General features: G+C 41.9%; 2 protein-coding genes across 14 annotated transcripts in view; one reads left to right on the top strand and one right to left on the bottom strand.

Moving 5' to 3' along the window:
- LOC129820109 (adhesion G protein-coupled receptor B2-like) overlaps positions 1-20,519 on the bottom strand; it is a 557,707-nt gene extending 537,188 nt beyond the window's left edge. For 12 of the 13 annotated variants that reach the window (XM_055876983.1, XM_055876992.1, XM_055876994.1 and 9 more), the window contains exon 1: positions 19,765-20,519. The gene's annotated coding sequence lies outside the window, so the exon portion shown is untranslated. Of the gene's footprint in view, positions 1-3,957; positions 4,027-19,764 lie in introns of all 13 variants that reach the window. The other variant, XM_055876984.1, reaches the window with a different exon arrangement.
- The window catches only part of LOC129820332 (GATA zinc finger domain-containing protein 14-like), a 194,156-nt gene that overhangs the window by 12,386 nt on the left and 157,936 nt on the right, over positions 1-23,834 (top strand). The window lies entirely within an intron of this gene.

Genomic DNA, 23,834 nt, shown 5'->3' with positions numbered 1-23,834 from the left:
TAAATGCACCAACACACACACACAACACACACAGAAATGCAACAACAACAAAAAAACACCATAAAGATCGGCCCTTAGTTCAAATGTCAGATCTGAATGAGAAAACAGTCTGATAGATATCCCACTGTGGAATGTTATTAGATGAAGCTTGTCTGGTCAGTACATCAGATGACATTACATGTATGAGTGTCAAACCAAAGCAGAGAGAGGAGACGGAGAGAAAGAGAGAGATTGTGTCTGTGTACATAAGAAACCATGTATTTGTGTGCATTCGAGCTTGTGTGTGAGTGTGTGTGTGTGTGTGTGTGTGTGTGTGTGTGTGTGTGTGTGTGTGTGTGTGTGTGTGTGTGTGTGTGTGTGTGTGTGTGTGTGTGTGTGTGTGTGTGTGTGTGTGTGTGTGTGTGTGTGTGTGAGTTCAAGCCAGTGTGTGTGTGTGTCGCCCTGAGAGTTGAGACACATCAACCGACACAGAAAAAGTCATCATGAAAAAGGCGACTATCCTCGTGGGTCCCTCTGTAATACGGTATAATACCAGCGCTTACACACAGAGAATCAATACCACCTTTAAGGTTTTACTCTGCCCCTTTCTCTGTGGGCTGGATATAATGAAAGACATTACATGAACGCAAAATATCGCTGTTATAACAGAGTGGGAGACCAGACACACACCATCGCAGTCAACTACACAACGACACACAAAAACACACACACACACACACACACACACCAGAGGACGATGACAGGAGGTGACGGCAATAAACTGGTTAGGAACAAGGGAATATTGGACACACATAAGCACACAATCAGACACACAGCTGGGTTAGGAACATGGAATGGGCCTAAATGACCCACTCAGACATAGAGACTTATAGACAGCTGAGTTAAGAACAGACAGCTGGGTTAGGAACATGGAATGGGCCTAAATGACCCACTCAGACATCGAGACTTATAGACAGCTGAGTTAGGAACAGAGAATGGGCCTAAATGACCCACTCAGACATAGAGACTTATAGACAGCTGAGTTAGGAACAGACAGCTGGGTTAGGAACAGGCAATGGGCCTAAATGACCCACTCAGACATAGAGACTTATAGACAGCTGAGTTAGGAACAGACAGCTGGGTTAGGAACAGGCAATGGGCCTAAATGACCCACTCAGACATAGAGCCTTATAGACAGCTGGGTTAGGAACAGACAGCTGGGTTAGGAACAGACAGCTGGGTTAGGAAAAGGGAATGGGCCTAAATGACCCACTCAGACATAGAGACTTATAGACAGCTGAGTTAAGAACAGACAGCTGGGTTAGGAACAGACAGCTGGGTTAGGAAAAGGCAATGGGCCTAAATGACCCACTCAGACATAGAGCCTTATAGACAGCTGAGTTTGGAACAGACAGCTGGGTTAGGAACAGGCAATGGGCCTAAATGACCCACTCAGACATAGAGCCTTATAGACAGCTGAGTTAGGAACAGACAGCTGGGTTAGGAACAGGCAATGGGCCTAAAGGATACACTCAGACACTCACAGATGCATTGCTAGGCTAAGTATAAAGCAACCATGGACAGACAGACACACACACACACACACACACACATCGTGACAACCATGGTCTAGACTATCTTTGCTGTGGTTAGAGAGAGAGAGAGCCATCAAGAAATACATCAAATTAACTATTCTCTGTGGTTGTGTTGTGGCAGTTCCTAATTGCCTTGCCATCAATAGGAATCAGAGATGTGCATTATCTTAGCCATTCTGGGCAATTTGTTTTGTTAGTTTTTTCCCGTTATCTATTCCCAAAGAGGCCCATCCTTTGAGTGCATTGCCAAAAGGCATAATTAATTGCAGAAGTAGGTCTGGGGCTCTGGTTGTGCTTCCTGCTAGCTTCACTCTGCCCTCACCCCCACTCTGGCACAGTCATGCTCACAGACCGCTCCAAACCAAGATGGCACCCACAGCAAATATTGATACAGTCACCCCGGTACGAGCCAAGTGGAAACCACCCTGGCGACAGAGGCATCTGTGGCTCTAAATGCAGCATGGCAACGGAGGGAGACTCCTCTCCGCCATGATTACGTAACGTAAAACATAGAAGAGAGGAGAGTCAGTGAGCCGAGCACATGCATACAACAGGCAGCCGGTGGCATTTTAATTTGGGAGGATGGGCTCATGGTAATGGCTGGAACGGAATAAATTGAATGGTATGAAACACATGAAACACATAATTTCCATGGTTTCCACATGTTTGATAATATTCAATTCACTCCATTCCAGACCGTATTATGAGTCGTCCTCCCATCAGCAGCCTCATGTGATGAATACGCAATCACTTTCTCTTTCCCTCTCTGTCTCACTCTCTATATTTTTTGATTTGTCTCTCTCTCTGTTTCTGCCCCCCCTCCCAATCCATCTAATTTTTTGGTCTCTCCATATCCTGTTCTCTTTACAGCTCTGTCATGCTACTGTGGTCGTAGCTTTCTGCCATCCTCTCTCTCTCTCTCTCCCTCTCATCTCTCCTCCCTCCCTCCCTCCCTCCCTCCCCCACTCCTTCCCTCCCTCCCACCCTCTCCCATCTCTCCCTCTCTGAGGATGTGGTATACTGTAGTGTGTGTTCTGATGAGACGGGTTCTGACAGGGGAGCCTGTAGATGCAATGATGAGTCTGTTAAGCCTGTTGGTCTGTGTGTGTTGCTCAGTAGGACCCAGCCAGCCAATCAGATCCCTCCTGACAGCCCTGGCCAGACAGAATTCAAATATCAGCCTTAACACAGCAGAGAGAGAGCTCAGACATGACCACACACACACACACACGCAATGTTGAACACAGTCAGGGAGTGACAGAGAAAGGAGAAAGGAGGGACATCCAATCCCAATACCCCCCCTTAGCCCTCCTTATTTTTAAGAGATCCTCGGTGGCGAGTGGCACTTCAAATCAGAGCAACTAGTGGTAGGGAGAGGTAAATAACCCTAGGGAATGGGACATCACTACATCAGCCGCTCACATCTGAAGCCGCCAACAGATAGCCCACCACGCAATTCATTGACAACATTGCCTGTGCTGGCGGAAGTAATAGCTTTCCTTATATTTCTCATGCAACAAATACGTACTTACCATATGAGCAACAAATGAGAACAGCAAAACAACTATGTGATCATAATGTACCAATCCTCTGGCTATGGTTCAATGTGGAGTAGTAGGCTACTGAAGCAGGACTTTCATTCCATAATAGTAGCAGTAGCTACTAAAGTAGCAGTCTGACATTTAACAGTCCCATTTCCTTCACTCAGTGATTTTCTGCAAAATAATTAACCAGTGGAAGCATTGTAGATCAATTGAAATGGCTTATCTGGACTAATATTTATACCAAACGTTTTAGGGTCCATACTTCGATACACAGATCAGCTACATAGCTACAAATCCTAAGAAAAACAAGTCATTTTATCCTGCGCCACATCTCTTAGAAACAATAATTCCAAAATGGTTCTTCGGCTGTGCCCATAGGATTACCATTTTTGGTTCAAGGTAGAACCCTTTTTGGTTCCAAGTAGAACTCTTTTGGGTTCTACTTGGAACCAAAAAGGGTCATTTAACCTATGGGGACAGCCAAAGAACCCTGATAGGTTCTAGATGGCACCTTTTTTTCTGAGAGTGTACCACTACAAAATAATCAAGAAAATAGTTTGCTATGTTACTTCAGCTGCATTGCATGACAATATATGCATTAATGTTACTACAATAAAGAACAATGACAAGGCAATTTCCGCAACAACTAAGAGTGTGGAAGCACGAGGCTCAACTTCTCCGATGTTGTGGTTCCCTGGCTACCAAGCAGTACACAGTGTGAAGCGAATCCGTGCACATGCTCAGATACTGTGCGTGACGGTGTGATAGCGAAGTGTTGCATCTCGCTCATCTCAATATCTCCTGCGCTGCTCTTGGCTACGTCATTTCACTGAGTCTACCTTTAACTAGATTCTGTACATCCACTGGGTTTCACAAGATGACTGCCTGGTTTGCTGGTTCAGGAGTCCCTAAAACATTAAAGAACACAAATTACAATTCATGCAAATGTCAAATGCCCACACAGCATGCTAGATGTATAGCCAGCTGGCTGTTAGCTATTCAGCTAGCTTGTTAAATACCGAATTTCACAAATCAACGTAATGACAAAAAATATATACATAATCGTTTGTCTCTACATTAACTAACAATTTCCTTTTAAATGCACATTTTTGGGTTGATTCGTTATGAAGTTAAAATGACCTACATTTGCTGCCATACTGGTATTTTAGGAAGCAATCTTTCCTGAAGCAATGTTGAGCCTTGGGTAAAGTTGGGTCGCAGAGCATAATGGGAGTTTTGAGTTTTAGGTTAGTCAGCAAGTGGATTAACTTTGTTCGGAGGGTGGACAACACACTAAGCCTCGCTCAAAGTTGAATGGAGGGGGGTAAGGAAGATTGAGGGGTGAAGTACTAAGGGATGGGGAGATGGAGGAAAAGAAGAGAGTGAAGGACGGGTGGAAGGAGCCAGGAGATGGATAGAGGAGGGGGGTGATGGTGGAACAGTGGCCTGGCCAGGGTGCACTGATCCAGGGAAGACCAAGCTGTTGCATGGCCACTGGACCATATGCACCACACACACACACACACACACACACACACACACACACACACACACACACACACACACACACACACACACACACACACACACACACACACACACACACACACACACACACACACACACAACCTAGTGCACACACATGTAGTAGTGAAGGAGGGCCTACAGCTTTCTTCTCTGGACACCAAGGCACACGAACAGCACGTCAATCCCTCATACAAGACAGAGGATATAATATTCAAGCCTCCCTATTTACCACACAGATGGCATGTAGGCCTAATGCCGTTATGAATGGAATAAATGAGGTTGAGGCAAGTCTTGTGTTACGTTATATTATTCAACGAATGTGCTAAAAAACAAAGGGAAATAGTTATTATGCAGTGCGTATGTGGAGGAACACAAGAAGAGGCACTTTCAACAGATGGGAGAAGGAGAGCGAGCGCTCGGAGGCTCCTCACATTGCCGCTACCGCGTCCCGTTTGTCAGCACCATTCAGCGTCACGGGAGCCACCTGCTTGCGTCGGTAACGGCAAGCAACGCACCTTGGGACCAGCACCGTGATGCCGTCGTTTTGGGAAAAAATGGAGTGAGACAAAAAAAGTTGCAAAAAATCAACTGCTGAAGCAGGCATTTATTTAACTGCTGTCAAGGCAAGTCTACAGTGGGCGCCAAAGCAAAGTCCTAAAACACTTCCCAAGATGCAATGGTTCACAGTAGCCTACCACAGGAGTCTGGCGGGGGCGGTTGGCTCATAATAACAGTTGAAATCACAGGAGTTTGGTATCATCTTATCTGGGGAGAATGGGCTCGTGATAATAACTGGAATAGGTGGAATGGTAAAATGGTTTCCATGTGTTTGATGCCTTTCCATTTGCTCTGTTCCGGAGCAGCCTCCATCGGCTGAAACGGAGTGAATGGAAAGGCATCGAACACATGGTAACCAAATGTGTGATGTGTTTGACACCATTCCATTGACTCCGTTCCAACCATTACTGTGAGCAGCCATTACTATAGTGGTCTAGTGTAGTCTACTGTGCTGGCGATTCATGAAATCATTCAGTCTAATAATGACACCCCATACTCCAAATTAGTATTCATGTTATTTGAAGGAATACCCCTAAATTTGTGAAAACAAATATTCTTTCCCATTGTTACCCTTTTTGTTGTTGATTTTTCATCATACAGAAATATCAAAACAAGCTGAAAAGCTGCTGTGATGTTCAATGTAAGGTCAAAAATCTCGACCTACGATTCACAATTCTCCCACGTAGGGAAATAGAGCCTGTGAGAAGATCCCTGTGGCTGAAGTGCAGGCTATTCGGTTTGAAAGAGTGGGAAATTGTGGGGACCGGGTGTCCAAAGAGGATACACATAGCTATGAGTGTGGAAAACATTTCATCACAGGTAAGACAATTAACTTGTTTTGTAAAGTCAGTTTGTATCTCCACTCACTACTTGTAACTTTATAGTCCATTTGTTTGTGTTATTTGTCTTGGCTAGCTTAATGTTCCGGTTGGTAACTAGCGAACACTCACTCACGTGGCTGCTAGAGCCATCATGAAAAGGGGCTTGAGGGAAGCCCTATGATATTATGTATTTTGAAGTAGTGAGAATGTTTGGGAGCAGGCATGTTGAAGTAATCTTTAGACATGTTGCACTTTTCTTAAATGTAGTTTTGTAATTGACTAAAACAAGCAGACAACAAGAAAACTGTATTTGAAAATGGTGAAGTTTTTGCTATGAGCCAATTGTGTAACCAGCGTTCTAGTTCATACTGACTGGGACTATTGGACTGAAGGAATGACACATCCTTCGTTAGTGTTCCACAAAAGAATACACTAAATGTGACTTATGATTGATCTGGCAATGCGGTGAGGAGGCCCCATACGGCGATGCCTTGCTCCTCCCAAATGCTGCAACAATGCAGAGGGGTCCACATAGCTCCGTATATCTCCGCATTGACATAATAGACATCATAGCTTGACGGTAGGTGGGGGTGGTACATCCTCTATAAACTTCCTTGACAACGTCCTTTAAAACAAACATGGAGCTTCAAATTTGAGAGCTTCAAATTCCTTGGTGTCCACATCAACAACAAACCAGAATGGTCCAAAGACACCAAGACAGTCGCGAAGAGGGCACGACAAAGCCTATTCCCGCTCAGGAAATTAAAAGATTTGGTATGGGTCCTGAGATCCTCAAAAGGTTCATCAGCTGCAACATCGAGAGCATCCTGACTGGTTGCATCACTGCCTGGTACGGCAATTGCTCGGCCTCTGACCGCAAGGCACTAGAGGGTAGTGCGTACGGCCCAGTACACCACTGGAACTAAGCTGCCTGCCATCCAGGACCTCTACACCAGGCGGTGTCAGAGGAAGGCCCTAAAAATTGTCAAAGACCCCAGCCACCCCAGTCATAGACTGTTCTCTCTACTACCGCATGGTAAGCGGTACCGGAGTGCCAAGTCTGGGACCAAAAGGCTTCTCAACAGTTTTTACCCCCAAGCCATAAGACTTCTGAACAGTTAACCAATGGTTAACCGGACTATTTACATTGTGTTCCCCCCCAACCCCTCTTTTACGCTGCTGCTACTCTCTGTTTATCTTATATGCAAAGTCACTTTAACTATACATTCATGTACATACTACCTCAATTGGCCCGACCAACCATTGCTACCGCACATTGGCTAACTGGGCTATCTGCATTGTGTCCCACCACCTGCCAACCCCTCCTTTTACGCTACTACTACTCTCTGTTCATCATATATGCATAGTCACTTTAACCATATCTACATGTACATTCTACCTCAATAAGCCTGACTAACCGGTGTCTGTATATAGCCTTGCTACTCTTATTTTCAAATGTATTTTTACTGTTGTTTTATTTCTTTACTTACCACACACACACACACACACACACACACACACACACACACACACACACACACACACACACACACACACACACACACACACACACACCTTTTTTTTCGCACTATTGGTTAGAGCCTGTAAGTAAGCATTTCATTGTAAGGTCTAAACCTGTTGTATTCGGCCTACGTGACAAATAAACTTTGATTTGATTTGATTTGAGAACTTTTACATAAGGCTAGCAAGACAAGGTGGGGTCTTTTTGTGTTGGTAAAATGTATTATGTAAGAAATGCTGGTGGTAACGCCTTTATGCGCAAATATTGATACAGTGTATAATAACCATCATATGGAAGTTAACTTGGAGTCATGCGATGATAGGTTGTGTGTTCCTCCCACTCCCACTCTGGAAAGCATGCTGTTTATTCAGTGCAGAATGTAATGTGAAAAAGTCGATTTTCATCCCAGGCCTGATATTCTAAGAGTTGATTCTGGCTGGGCCGGCCCTGGCTTATGGTTTGTACAACATTATAACCTATGTTTGAGACCAAAGTGTTGCAGTGGCTGTGTGAGAGAGCGCCTGTATCTCTCACAGAACTAGAATGACATTCACTTTCTATGATCTCTCCCTCTCTCTGCTCTGATAGACATGAGCCTGCAACTCTCATCTCTCCAGTGTTGCACTTCATCAATTATTTCCTTATAGAATCATAGCCACACTAAGGGTTCTGTAGGATCTGCAGCACCGCTGATAAATTGAAATAAATTTGCTAGTTATAGAATTACTGCTGTCTATTCAGAAAGAAAGGAATACTTCAGAATAGCCTAGTACACCATGAGAATGACTTTCATTTAGCCTCAGAGGAATAATAGCTTCTTTAAAAAAATAGTCTAGCTGTGGATTGTGCGTAACACAATAACAAGGCATAGACTACAGTCCGGCCCGACAGGCAAATCTGTCAGTGAACAGCATTCAGACAAAACCGGCCTTTCAAATATTTCAAATACAATCGCGGAAAAGCTACAAGCTCTCAGTCTCACATAAGAATTAGACGTTCATCCATGTTTCTCAAATTTCTAATTTTGAAGTTGTTCCAAACGTGTTTAAGGTTAAGTTTAGGCCTTAACCCCAAATGTTTTAAGGTTAAGGTTAAGTTTAGGCATTAACTCCGAATTGTTAAGGTTAGGCATTAACTCTGAATAGTTCAGGTAAGGGTTAAGGTTGGGGATAGGCTTAAAACAAAAATATCAAAAACACTTTATTTGACTATTTGAACTTGCAACCTTTGGAATCAGATGCACCATCCACAACACCCTAGCTAAACTGAAACCTACTTGAAGGTAAAAGTGCTCACTGTTGACCCTAGTGGCCGGCTACCACATAATCTCCTGACCTCCTCAGACATGGATGGATGTCGAATTCTGACTTGTATCAAGGGTGACCAGCCTGGGGAAAACAGGTTGGAAAGCAAATGACTGAAAAGAGCTGAAAAGAGAATACTCTAATCTGTCTGCTGTAGGCTACCAAATATTTGATCAACTTCCAAATATTGTTTTCCAAAAGTAAAACAAGAGAGAGAGAAAATGCATGATCACCATCACCTATCACCTAGTGCCATCACCTATTGATAATGCATGAGACATCACCTAGTGATTGACCTGCACATCATTGGGTGAGTCAGTGAAACTGGAAAGCATTTTTTGGGACTATAATTTCCTCCTCATATTGTAGCCTACAATATGTCTCCACACAATGTTGTTTTTATTGATCTTACACTCTCAGGTTGTCAGTGTCAATGTAGCCTGTCATTTCCATCATTTCTGCGGTGTTAAAACAGATTCTACCAAAGTCTCCAGTCATGTAAAATGATGTAGAATTGCATGAAATGCGTTTATAAAAGTCCACATTTTCCCTGACCCTAGGCTACGAAAAAAAATACCCATGTGTGCAAATTCTCTAAGTGCCTCTACTCCACTGCTCTGTCACTACGCAAATGCTATGATATGCATGCAATGCTTAATTGTAAACTTTTTTTTTCTCATGCGTTCTGGTACCTCAGAGCTCCCCAGGTGACCCCCCTCTCACGCTCACTTTTTGTTCCACTACCTCCCGATTTACAAAGTAAGCACTGACTTTATTAGCCTACAGATGAACTAAGTTATGATGAACTTCACAGGTTGGTGAAAGTGCACGGTGATGAGCTTGATGCTCCTTTCAAATAGATATCGAGGGTCTTATTCTGGTGACATGATGATCGATGCTTGGCTGCCATTTGTCAAATAAAAATTATCAATCTTGTGTCCATAATAATCTCATTGTGTAGGGGCTGTATCTGCAAGCTGTCAGATAGAGCACACATGCCAAGACCGAGTGGGCACATTCGCTATAGCCTAAAAGGCAAAAATGATTGTGACAAAACCATTAGCGGAGTTGAAAATGCGATAGAAACCTGAATAACGTGTATTTGTAATTCAGTACATGGGAATTTAACCGCAAAAGTGGTTTATGTGCAGATCATCATGCACAGGCTTTTTTCAGCAACAAGTCAATTTCATGGAAACATCTCTGGTGGGAATGTGCACATATTGTTTTTAATGCAGATTTTAGAATATTCCCATGAAAATCTGTCGCCAGTTGGATGGAAACCTAAACTCAGCAAAAAAAGAAACGGCCCTTTTTCAGGACCCTGTCTTTCAAATATTAGTAAAAATCCAAATAACTTCACAGATCTTCATTGTAAACGGTTTAAAACTTCTTTGGGATAGGGGGCAGTATTTTCACGTCTGGATGAAAAGCGTGTCAAAGTAAACTGCCTGCTGCTCAGGCCCAGAAGCTAAGATATGCATATTATTAGTAGATTTGGATAGAAAACACTCTGAAGTTACTAAAACTGTTTGAATCATGTCTGTGAGTATAACAGAACTTATTTGGCAGGCAAAACCCCGAGGACAAACCATTCAGAATATTTTTTGGGGAGGTCACTCTCTTTTCAATTTGTTTTTCATTGGGAATCCAGATTTCTAAGGGACCTTCTTGCAGTTCCTATTGCTTCCACTGGAGGTCAACAGTCTTTGGAAATTGGTTGAAGTTTTTCCTTTAAGAAATTAAGAAGTAGCACTGTTCAGAACGAGGGTAGAGGGAAGTGTACTCTTTGATAGAGGCGCATGACCTGAAAAGCACGCTACACTTTGTTTTCCTCCGGTATTGAACACAGTATATCCCGTCTTAAATTTTATCGATTATTTACGTAAAAAAATACCTAAAGTTGTATTAGGAAAGTACTTAGAAATGTTTGGACAAAGCTTACAGGTAACTTATGAGAAATTTCGTAGTCATGTGGCACGTGTTGGAACCGGTGTTTTTCTGGGTCAAATGTGCCAAATAAATGGACATTTTGGATATATATCGACGGAATTAATGGAACAAAAGGACCATTTGTGATGTTTATGGGACATAAACAGAAGAAGAGAAGAAGCTCGTCAACAGAAGAAGCTCGTCAAAGGTAAGGCATGAATTATATCTTTTTTCTGCGTTTTGTGTCGCACCTGGAGGGTTGAAATATGAGTGTCTGTGTTTGTTTGCTGGGGTGCTACCCTCAGATAATAGCATCGTTTGCTTTCTCCGTAAAGCCTTTTTGAAATCTGACATGTTGGCTGGATTCATAACAAGTGTAGCTTTAATTTGGTGTTTTGCATGTGTGATTTCATGAAAGTTTAATTTTTATAGTCATTAATTTGAACTTGGCGCTCTGTATTTTCACTGGATTTTGGTCAGGTGGGACGCTAATGTCCCACCTATCCCAGAGAGGTTTTAAAAACAGTTTCCCATGCTTCAAATCCAATCAAATTTTATTTGTCACATACACATGGTTAGCAGATGTTAATGTGAGTGTAGCGAAAATGCTTGTGCTTCTAGTTCCGACAATGCAGTAAAGGAATGTGTAAAGGAATGAATAATAATATGTACATAAAAAATATATGAATGAGTGGTGGTATAGAACGGCATAGGCAAGATGCAGTAGATGGTATAGAGTACGGTATATACATACGAGATTAGTAATGTAGGGTATGTAAACATATAAAAGTGGCATTGTTTAAAGTGGCTAGTGATACTTTACATCAAGATGCAGTAGATGGTATAGAGTACAGTATATACGTATGATATGAGTAATGTAGGGTATGTAAACATATAAAAGTGGCATTGTTTAATGTGGCTAGTGATACATTACATCAAGATGGCAAGATGCAGTAGATGGTTTAGAGTACAGTATATACATATGAGATGAGTAATGTAGGGTATGTACACATTATATGAAGTGGCATTGTTTAAAACTTCTTATGGCTGCAATCCCGGTAACGGGATGATATGACAACAACCAGTGAAAGTGCAGGGCGCCAAATTCAAAACAACAGAAATCTCATAATTAAAATTCCTCAGACATACGTGTGTTTTATACAATTTTAAAGGTAATCTTGTTGTTAATCCCACCAAAGTGTCCGATTTCAAATATGCTTTTCAGCGAAAGCACCACAAACGATTATGTTAGGTCACCACCAAGCCACAGAGTAAGCACAGACATTTTTCAAGCCAAATATAGCAGTCACAAAAAGCACAAATAGAGATAAAATTAATCACTAACCTTTGATAATCTTCCTCAGATGACACTCATAGGACTTCATGTTACACAATACATGTATGTTTTGTTTGATAAAGTTCATATTTATATAAAAAAATCAGAGTTTACATTGGCGTGTTACGTTCACTAGTTCCAAAAACATCCAGTGACAGAAATACTCATCTATTCAACAGAAATACTCATCATAAATGTAGATGATAATACAAGTTATACACATGGAATTATAGATATACCTCTCCTTAATGCAACCGCTGTGTCAGATTTCAAAAAAACTTTACGGAAAAAGCAAACCATGCAATAATCTGAGACGGTACTCAGAACTATAGTCAAATTAGCCGCCATGTTGGAGTCAACAGAAACCAGAAATTACATGAAAAATATTCCCTTACCTTTGATGATCTTCACCAGAATGCACACCCAGGAATCCCAGGTCCACAATAAATGCTTGATTTGTTCGATAATGTCCGTTATTTATGTCCAATTAGCTACTTTGGTTAGCGTGTTTGGTAAACAATTCCAAAGTCACAAAGCGCGTTCACTAAAACGTGATGAAATGTCCAAAAGTTCCGTAACAGTCAGTAGAAACATGTCAAACGATGTATTGAATTAATCTTAGAATGTTGTTAATATAAATCTTGAATAACGTTCCAACCGGAGAATTACATTGACTTCAGATGAGCGATGGAACGGAGCTCCCTCTTATGTGAACGCGCATGGTCAATGCATGGTCACCTCATGGCAGTGGTGACTAATTCTCCTCTCATCCGGCGTCCCATCACAGTAGAGTCATCAGACAAAGTTCTACAGACTGTTGACATCTCGTGGAAGCCGTAGGAAGTGAAAACTCATCCATATCTCGCTGGGATTTCAATGGGAGCTTGGTTGAAAATCCACCAGCCTCAGAATTCCCACTTCCTGTTTGGACTTTTTCTCAGGTTTTTGCCTGCCATATGAGTTCTGTTATACTCACAGACATAATTCAAACAGTTTTAGAAACTTCAGAGTGTTTTCTATCCAACACTAATAATAATGCATATATTAGCAACTATGACTGAGGAGCAGGCCGTTTACTCTGGGCACCTCTGTGCACCTTTCATCCAAGCTACTCAATACTGCCCCTGCAGCCATAAGAAGTTAACAAGTCCAAGACACCCGATGAAAGGTGCACATCTTGTGAATCAAGCCAACATGTCCGATTTTAAAAATGTTTTACAGGGAAGACACAATATGTAAATCTATTAGCTAACCACGTTAGCAAAAGACACCAATATTCTTACTCCATCAGTTTATGACTCCATCAGTAGCTATCACAAATCCGGCCAAATAAAGATAAAAATAGCCACTAACCAAGAAACAACCTCATCAGATGACAGTCTGATAACATATTTATTGTATAGCATATGTTTTGTTCGAAAAATGTGCATATTTCAGGTATAAATCATAGTTTACATTTCAGCTACAATCAGAAATTGCACCGAAAGCAGCCATAATATTTACAGACACCAACGTCAAATACCTAATTACTCATCATAAAACATTTCTGAAAAATACATAGTGTACAGCAATTGAAAGACAGGCATCTTGTGATTCTAGACAATATTTCCGATTTATTAAATGTTTTACAGCGCAAACAAAATGTAGCGTGATATTAGCATAGCCACAATAGCCAGAAACACTTGGGCGCCCACGACCAGTCAACATGCACGACAGATATTAGAAATAGCATCATAAAATGTTTCTTACTTTTGGTGGTCTTCAGTCAGAATGTTGGATAAGGTGTCCTTTGTCCAGAACAGTCGTTGTTTTGATCTGGAACGGCAAATATCCCTCTTCATTTAGCATGGGCACTTGCCAAGTGGAACGAATCACTCCAAGTCAACAAAGTTAGAGAACGGAACACGGCAAAACTCCCGAAAAAATTTCAATAATCTTATTAAACTATATTGAAAAAACATACGTTACGATGATATGGTGACATGTATCAAATAAAATCTAAGACGGAGATGTTCGTCGTTCATAACGACAGCTAAACAGAAGCCATATCCATGTCCTCTTTCGCGCGCTCCAGAAACAGGATATGGACGGTCACGTCAAACAAAGACCTTTTATTCCACCTCAGACCAAGATAGACACGAAATTTCTTCTCTCACCGCATCTTGACGACCAGGGGAAGGCGTAGGAAGTGTTTGTAGACTCTTACGTATCACGCCCATGTATAGGCATGCAGTTGAACAGAGCATCGATTTCTGACATTTCACTTCCTGGTCAGGAAAAGTGCTGCAGAAGGAGTTCTGTTTCACTCAGAGAAATAATTCAAACGGTTTTAGAAACCAGAGAGTGTTTTCTATCCAATTGTAATAATAATATGCATATTGTACGAGCAAGAATTGAGTACGACGCCGTTTGAAATGGGCACATTTTATCTGGCTACTCAATACGCCCCCTGCAGCCATAACAGGTTAATGCAATCGCCGTGTTGGAATTCTAAAAATAACTTCATTACGATATGCAGTTTACATTATGGCGAGAGAGTACCCAAAAGTTGGGCGCCGACGACTAGTTCACATGTACGACAGATATATGAAATAACATCATAAAATGGGTCCTACTTTTGCTGATCTTCCATCAGAATGTTGTACAAGGGGTCCTTTGTCCAGAACAATCGTTGTTTGGTTTTAGAACGGCCTTTTTCCCTCTCGATTTAGCAAGCACACTTGCCAAGTGGCCCGAATCTCTCCATCGTCAACAAACTCAGAGAACGGAACACGGCAAAACTCCCGAAAAAATGTCAATAATCTGATTAAACTATATTGAAAAAACATACTTTACGATGATATTGTCACGTATCAAATAAAATCAAATCCGGAGATATTAGTCGTCCATAACGACAGCTTATCAGAAGGCAAATCCAGGTCCCTTGACGCGCTCTCCAGAAAACAGGAAACTGGTGACACGTCATACAAAGAGCATTTATTCAAGCCCAGATCAAGTTACACACTCCATTTCTTCTCTCACTGCTTGTCGACATCTAGTGGAAGATGTATGAAGTGCATCTAAACGAATAAATATCAAGGACTTTAATAGGCAGGCCCTAGAAGAGAGCATCGATTTCAGATTTTCCACTTCCTGTCAGGAAGTTTGCTGCAAAAGGAGTTCTGTTTTACTCACAGATATAATTCAAACGGTTTTAGAAACTAGAGAGTGTTTTCTATCCAATAGTAATAATAATATGCATATTGTACGAGCAAGAATTGAGTACGAGGCCGTTTGAAATGGGCACCTTTTATCCGGCTACTCAATACTGCCCCTGCAGCCCAAACAGTTAACCTGTTGGGGATGGGGGCGCTGTTTAGACTATTTATGCTAATTTGGCTAATTTTTTAAACGGCTTCCCACAAAATCCTTGATCGTACAATATGCATATTATTATTATTATTGGATAGAAAACAGTCTATAGTTTCTATAGGAGTTGAAATTTTGTCTCTAAGTGGAACAGAGCCCATTCTACAGCAATTTCCCTGACATGGAGTCAGATTTGAGAAATGTTGGCCACTCTTCTGAAGTCAGTTAAAAGGGCACTGTCGTTGCTATGACTATACGGACACTTCTTACGTCTTCCCCTGGATGCCTTTACGTGATGACGATTCCAACGGGGTCGATTGCGCGTTCACAGGCCCTACAAATGAAAAAACCCTGAAGCTAGTCATTCTTTGGGAGCTGCGTCATGAGCCTAGAGGACACCGGCGCGCACCTGTTCCAAGCGTTAGTTTAGCCTGTTATATTTCTCCGGTCATCTTTTCACTCGTTATAGGAGTTAAAAACATCATAAGGTAGTTAATTTAAAGCGTTTTATAGCAATTTATATCCGTTTAGTGCGATTTTGGGACATTTATTTTTGCAACGATGTGAAAAGTTGGGCACGCTTTTCAGTTCATCCCGAACGCAGTTGACATTTCCACATGGCAAGAGGACAGCTTTCCACCAAAAGACGATTTCTCCCAAGAAAGGATCCTTTGCCCAAGATACTGATGGAAGAACAGCTCAAGGTAGGACATTTTTATTATGATAAATCGTGTTTCTGTCGAAACATTTTAGTGGCTTAGGACGCCATGTTTTTTGACGTAGCTTCGCTTGGCGCAAACTGTATTGAAAAGTAAGGATAAATTAAAAAATGTTATTCCGCAATTGTATTAAGAATTAAATTGTCTATCAATCCCTGTCCACCCTATATTTTTTAGTCACGTTTATGAGTATTTATGTATAAGAGTAGATCACTGTCTAAGTGGCGCAAGGACTTTTTCTTTACCAGCTTGTCTACATTTCACATTGTCTAACCATGATTTTGGTGGCTAAATATAAACATTTTCGATCAAACTGTATATGCATGTTGTAATGTGATGTTACAGGAGTGTCATCGGAAGAATTCTGAGAAGGTTAGTGAAAAAATTAATATCTTTTGGCGATGTTGACTTTTATCGCTCACTTTGGCTAGAATCAATGCTGGGCTGCTAATTGCTATGTGCTAAGCTAATATAACGATTTATTGTGTTTTCGCTGTAAGACACTTAGAAAATCTGAAATATTGTCTGTATTCACAGGATCTGTGTCTTTCGATTCGTGTATGCTGTGTATTTTTACGAAATGTTTGATGATTAGTAGTTAGGTAAACACGTTGCTCATTGTAATTATTCTAGTCCATTTGTGATGGTGGGTGCAATTGTAAACTATGCCATCTACCTGAAATATGCACTTTTTTCTAACAAAACCTATCCCATACCATAAATATGTTATCAGACTGTCATCTAATGAGTTTTTTTGTTGGTTAGGGGCTATAAATATCTTAGTTTAGCCGAATTGGTGATGGCTACTGGTGTTGGTGGACAAATAAAAGATGGTGGATTATGCTAATGTGTTTTTAGGTAATAGATGTACATCTTTACATATTGTGTCTTCCCTGTAAAACATTTTAAAAATCGGAAATGTTGACTGGATTCACAAGATCTGTGTCTTTCATTAGCTGTATTGGACTTTAATGTGTGAAAGTTAAATATTTTAAAAAAATATTTTTTTTGAATTTCGCGGCACTGGTTTTTCAGTGGGGGAGGGGGGGGGTGTGCCGCTAGCGCCACGCTGATCCTAGACAGGTATAACGAGTAAAAACATGACCGGAGAAATATTACTGGCTACACTAATGCTTGGAAAAAGAGCAGGTCGGTGGTCTCCGCGCGTCCGGCGCAGCTGGAAAAGAGTTCCTACCTACACGTTTTTTTGTTTTATAGTGGCTGTGATTGCGCAATCGACACCATTCAAAGCGTCATCACGTAAAGGCATCCAGGGGAAGACGTAAGCAGTGTCTGTATCCTCATAGCATTCACAGTGGCCTTTAAACTGACTCCAGATCAGGGGCCAAAATGTGTGAAATCTGACTCCATGTCAGGGAAATTGCTGTAGAATGAGTTCTGTTCCACTCAGAGACAAAATTTCAACGGCTATAGAAACTAGAGACTGTTTTCTATCCAATAATAATAATAATATGCATATTGTACGAGCAAGAATTGAGTAGGAAGCCGTTTAAAAATTACACGATTTCCAGAAATAGTGACAACAGCACCCCCTAGCCTAAAGAGGTTAAGAAATCGGAAATATCGGCTGGATTCACAAGATGCTTGTCTTTCATTTGCTGTACACTATGTATTTTTCAGAAATGTTTTATGATGAGTATTTAGGTATTTGACGTTGGTGTCTGTAATTTTTCTGGCTGCTTTCGGTGCAATTTCTGATTGTGGCTGCAATGTAAACTATGATTTATACCTGAAATATGCACATTTTCCGAACAAAACATAGATTTATTGAATAACATGTTATAAGACTGTCATCTGATGAAGTTGTTTGTTGGTTAGTTTGGTTGGTTGGTTCTTGGTTAGTTAGGTTGGCTTTGTGCATGCTACCTGTGCTGTGAAAAATGTCTGTCCTTTTTTGTATTTAGTGGTGAGCTAACATAAATATACGTGCTGTTTACGCTGTAAAACATTTTAAAAATCGGACATGTTGGCTGGATTCAAAAGATGTGTACCTTTCATTTGCTGTATTGGACTTGTTAATGTGTGAAAGTTAAATATTTCCTAGGCCTAATATATAGGCTACCATACGAATGGTGGATTAAATAGCCAAGGTCTAGGATACAATTTATAATTTACATATCTCTGTCTTCACTGTTCCCTTCTTGCGCAATTCGTGCATCTCGCTGGCATCTCCACTGGGTCTCTCTCTCTTCCATCCTCTCTCTATTGCTCTTATAGCTCTTGAACCAGTATCCTAGCTCAATGCGTGTCCCAGAAGCAGCAATATAGTTTTGTCACTTATTTTGAGCACTTCAAAAATATAAAATAGAATAGGCAATAGAGTTCACACAGTGAACTGGCAGGAAAGTTTGAATGGCAAGAGCTTCTCTGGTGTGATGTGACCACATTCGCTGGTGGTAAAAATGCAATAAAGGCGAATCTTCTGTTCTCCTTGCACCCAATGTTTATGTTTGTAATAAAATGTAATACGTTAGAATGTCCAATGTTATTACGTTTCCAATCAAATGCATGAATTAAGTTAGAACGTTTTCCTATAAGTCTAATTTGCATAAACGTCGTGATTGGATGATAGCTGTGAGGGTTTTCGAATCAGGATCAAATCCTCTGATCTCATTATTGATAGAACGTTCATATTTGAAGACTGCCGAAAGGCCAGTCTCTTTGGCAGGCGACAGGAGTTGCAAGGAGTGAATGTAATAGCTGAACAGAGATGGCAACCAGGCTCCAGATTGACCATAAATCGGCTTTTCAAACACACACACATGAATGCGCGCGCGCACTAACACAACCACTCACACCGCACACTTGGGAGAGAGGGGGATAGCAATGGCCTAACATTAGGCCTACAACATATCCTTATTTCTAGATGAGACATGTGTCTATCGAACACACATTGGTCTGAATGCAGTGTGAAAAGACACACAACCCCAGTGTCGAGGAGGAGAAGGCTTGTGGTGATTCCCAAAACATCTCTAAAGAAATATGATCCCCTGCCTACACCACTCGCGTTGAAAAGAGCGAGTCTGTGTGCGTTTTCGTCACTGCGCAAAGTTACAGGTCTGACTGAATAGGTTGAGACAAATGTCAAAAGCATACCACTCTCACCAAAACCAGGATTAGAGAGACCAGTACCACATGCGTTGGGCCAAAACTAAACGAAGGGCGTCTGTTGCGTATTATGTGAGGTTCTTCTGCTGTATAAACAATCTGTGATTTTCCGTGACCGGTACTCCAGTTCAGGTTCACAGAACAGGCGTCGTTAGCGACATTCCCGCGGCTGACGCAGATGCACCCGCTGAATAGAAGGTCGCATGTCAACGTTGGGCTAATTCTACCATGCTACGGATTAAAACGTGTGTATTCACCACAAAACACATCATTCACACAGATTTATCAAGGACTTTTCTACGAGGGATACTTTCAAAACCATGTCAATAGGTTGTGTACGCTTACTGCCAAGCTCCGATATACAGCATATCGTTTATAAAACACACACAATAGCAACATATTACGTTCACCTTTAATCAGAAATAAGGAAGTTGTGATATGGATTTTTACCTGATTGCTGTTAGCAGTAGTTATTCGATGTAACGGATATTTCCCGATCGGTTTCGTTGATGCAAATGAAGTTTTCCATCCATGGCACGTCTCAGTTGTAGAGATAGAATATCATTCACATGAGCGACGCGGAATCTTCTCTCCACAAATCTTCACGAGTCAATCCAGCTCTCCTCCAAAACCGATGAAAAGTTAAAAAAAACTAAATAGTTAAAAAAGGAAAATATGACATGAAATCATAAAACACCATAAATCAAACGAAAATATGCAAACGGTAAAATACACAAAAAAACACAATCCCAACGAAAAAGGGGGACAAAATGCCGTAGAAAAAGAGAGGTCCAGTTTTGTTCATAAACTGTCGAAGTGCTCTTTGATAAATCCACTCCGTATCTCCATGGTCTCATGCAGACACATTGTATTCCAAGCCGAGCAGAGAATGCGCTCACGAGCCGCAGCAGCAGAACGGGATAACGCGTTTTTTTCTTCTAGTGCCCAATATTGCGAGACCACCTCTTACAGTAGCTCTTTTTCCGAAGCTGAAAACCACACTGACAACGTGTAAAACCACCTCTCCTTATCTCTCCCACTACCCCTCTCCTTTAATCGCTTTGGCTGAGTGTGAATGGGTCTGTCTCTCGACTAGGTCTATTCTGCTCTGGCATCCGCGATATCCACAGGCAGCGGCTCACAGTAGGGCATCTGGTTCCCCGCAGTCGCTTCAGCAGCGGAGAACGGAGATGCGCGGTCCCGTCTCTCTCTCTCGTTCTTTTTTTTCTTCTCTCTCGATGGGGACCAGTCTGGCGCGCATCCTGTTGCTGACGTCACCCCGGCGCAGATTCCAAACACAGCATATGAAAAAAGTTGAATCACCGTAGTCTACTACTAACTCACTTACAGGTAAAAATAACACAGCCTACTATTTATATCATATCCCCGTTTAGTTCTGTATTTTTATATGCTGTGTTATAGCCTTCTCTTCAAACAACAACACATCTAAAATGTACTATCCACCTGCACTCATCTCTACGCCTCATTGACTAAATATTGCAGATCATTCCTTTTGTAAATGCATATTGACCATTTGCATTGGGTCAACAAACAAGACAAAATGAGATTCCGTTTCCGATTACCAACTGTCAAAAAACTGTTTCAATAAACGTTTTTCCACGTGTTTAAACCAAATAATTCAATGAGATGACGTTGAGTCAACGTGGAAAACTGATTGGATTTGATTAGTTGACAATTGATACCAGTGGCGGTTCTAGCTTGTACGGCTCCCTGGGCGACCCCCCCCCCCCCCCCCCCCCCCCCCCCCCCCCCACACACACACTCAAAAAAAGCACCATTCTGCACTAACTGACATTTATATTCAGACATTTGGAACAACACAAATAAATAATCATAACATTTAAAACTATATAAATATACAAATATATACAAAAATAAGACTCATAAATATCAAAAATAAGTAACAAAGACAATTAGAAACAAATTTGTGTTGATTTGGCACTCAAGCATCAATACATTACCCCTACCCCAACAGTGTCTTTCAAGGGTCAAGACTAAACCAATTCACATTGGTGGTGTGCAGACTGGTTATATTTTATTCTTAACAATTTCGCACAAACCAGAAAAAAATGCAACAATATGTGTGTGAAGATATACACTGATCAAAAAAATAAAGGGAACACTTAAACAACACAATGTAACTCCAAGTCAATCACACTTCTGTGAAATCAAACTGTCCAAATAGGAAGCAACACTGATTGACAATAAATTTCACATGCTGTTGTGCAAATGGAATAGACAAAAGGTGGAAATTATAGGCAATTAGCAAGACACCCCCAAAAAAGGAGTGATTCTGCAGGTGGTGACCACAGACAACTTCTCAGTTCCTATGCTTCCTGGCTGATGTTTTGGTCGCTTTTGAATGCTGGCGGTGCTCTCACTCTAGTGGTAGCATGAGACGGAGTCTACAACCCACACAAGTGGCTCAGGTAGTGCAGTTCATCCAGGATGGCACATCAATGCGAGCTGTAGCAAAAAGGTTTGCTGTGTCTGTCAGCGTAGTGTCCAGAGCATGGAGGCGCTACCAGGAGACAGGCCAGTACATCAGGAGACGTGGAGGAGGCCGTAGGAGGGCAAGAACCCAGCAGCAGGACCGCTATCTCCGCCTTTGTGCCAGGAGGTGCACTGCCAGAGCCCTGCAAAATGACCTCCAGCAGGCCACAAATGTGCATGTGTCTGCTCAAACGGTCAGAAACAGACTCCATGAGGGTGGTATGAGGGCCCGACGTCCACAGGTGGGGGTTGTGCTTACAGCCCAGCACCGTGTAGGACGTTTGGCATTTGCCAGAGAACACCAAGATTGGCAAATTCACCACTGGCGCCCTGTGCTCTTCACAGATGAAAGCAGGTTCACACTGAGCACATGAGCACATGTGACAGACGTGACAGAGTCTGGAGACGCCGTGGAGAACGTTCTGCTGCCTGCAACATCCTCCAGCATGACCGGTTTGGCGGTGGGTCAGTCATGGTGTGGGGTGGCATTTCTTTGTGGGACCGCACAGCCCTCCATGTGCTCGCCAGGGGTAGCCTGACTGCCATTAGGTACCGAGATGAGATCCTCAGACCCCTTGTGAGACCATATGCTGACACATGCACATTTGTGGCCTGCTGGAGGTCATTTTGCAGGGCTCTGGCAGTGCACCTCCTTGCACAAAGGCAGAGGTAGCGGTCCTGCTGCTGGGTTGTTGCCCTCCTACGGCCTCCTCCACGTCTCCTGATGTACTGGCCTGTCTCCTGGTAGCGCCTCCATGCTCTGGACACTACGCTGACAGACACAGCAAACCTTTTTGCCACAGCTCGCATTGATGTGCCATCCTGGATGAAATGCACTACCTGAGCCACTTGTGTGGGTCGTAGACTCCGTCTCATGCTACCACTAGAGTGAGAGCACCGCCAGCATTCAAAAGTGACCAAAACATCAGCCAGGAAGCATAGGAACTGAGAAGTGGTCTGTGGTCACAACCTGCAGAATCACTCCTTTTTTGGGGGTGTCTTGCTAATTGCCTATAATTTCCACCTTTTGTCTATTCCATTTGCACAACAGCATGTGAAATTTATTGTCAATCAGTGTTGCTTCCTAAGTGGACAGTTTGATTTCATAGAAGTGTGATTGACTTGGAGTTACATTGTGTTGTTTAACCTGTTGGGGATGGGGGCGCTGTTTAGACTATTTATGCTAATTGGGTAATTTTTGAAACGGCTTCCCACAAAATCCTTGATCGTACAATATGCATATTATTATTATTATTGGATAGAAAACAGTCTATAGTTTCTATAGGAGTTGAAATTTTGTCTCTAAGTGGAACAGAGCCCATTCTACAGCAATTTCCCTGACATGGATTCAGATTTCAGAAATGTTGGCCACTGTTCTGAAGTCAGTTAAAACGGCACTGATATTGCTATGACTATACGGACACTTCTTACGTCTTCCCCTGGATGCCTTTACGTGATGACGATTCCAATGGGGTCGATTGCGCGTTCACAGGCCCCACAAATGAAAAAACCCTGAAGCTAGTCATTCTTTTGGAGCTGCGTCATGCGCCTAGAGGACACCGGCCCGCTCCTGTTCCAAGCATTAGTGAAGGGGGTAATATTACTCGGGTCATGTTTCTACTCGTTATGGGAGTTAAAAACATCATAAGGTAGTTAATTTAAAGCGTTTTATAGCAATTTATATCCGTTTAGTGCGATTTTGGGACATTTATTTTTGCAACGATGTGAATAGTTGGGCACGCTTTTCAGTTCATCCCGAACGCAGTAGGCATTTCCACATGGCAAGAGGACAGCTTTCCACCAAAAGACGATTGCTCTCAAGAAAGGATCCTTTGCCCAAGATACTGATGGAAAAACAGCTCAAGGTAGGACATTTTTATTATGATAAATCGTGTTTCTGTCGAAACATTTTAGTGGCTTAGGACGCCATGTTTTATGACGTAGCTTCGCTAGGCGCAAACTGTATTGAAAAGTAAGGATAAATTAAAAAATGTTATTCCGCAATT

The sequence above is a fragment of the Salvelinus fontinalis genome, chromosome 22 (genome assembly GCF_029448725.1).
Source record: "Salvelinus fontinalis isolate EN_2023a chromosome 22, ASM2944872v1, whole genome shotgun sequence".
NCBI lineage: Eukaryota > Metazoa > Chordata > Actinopteri > Salmoniformes > Salmonidae > Salvelinus > Salvelinus fontinalis.
This window is presented reverse-complemented; position numbering and strand designations above follow the sequence as displayed.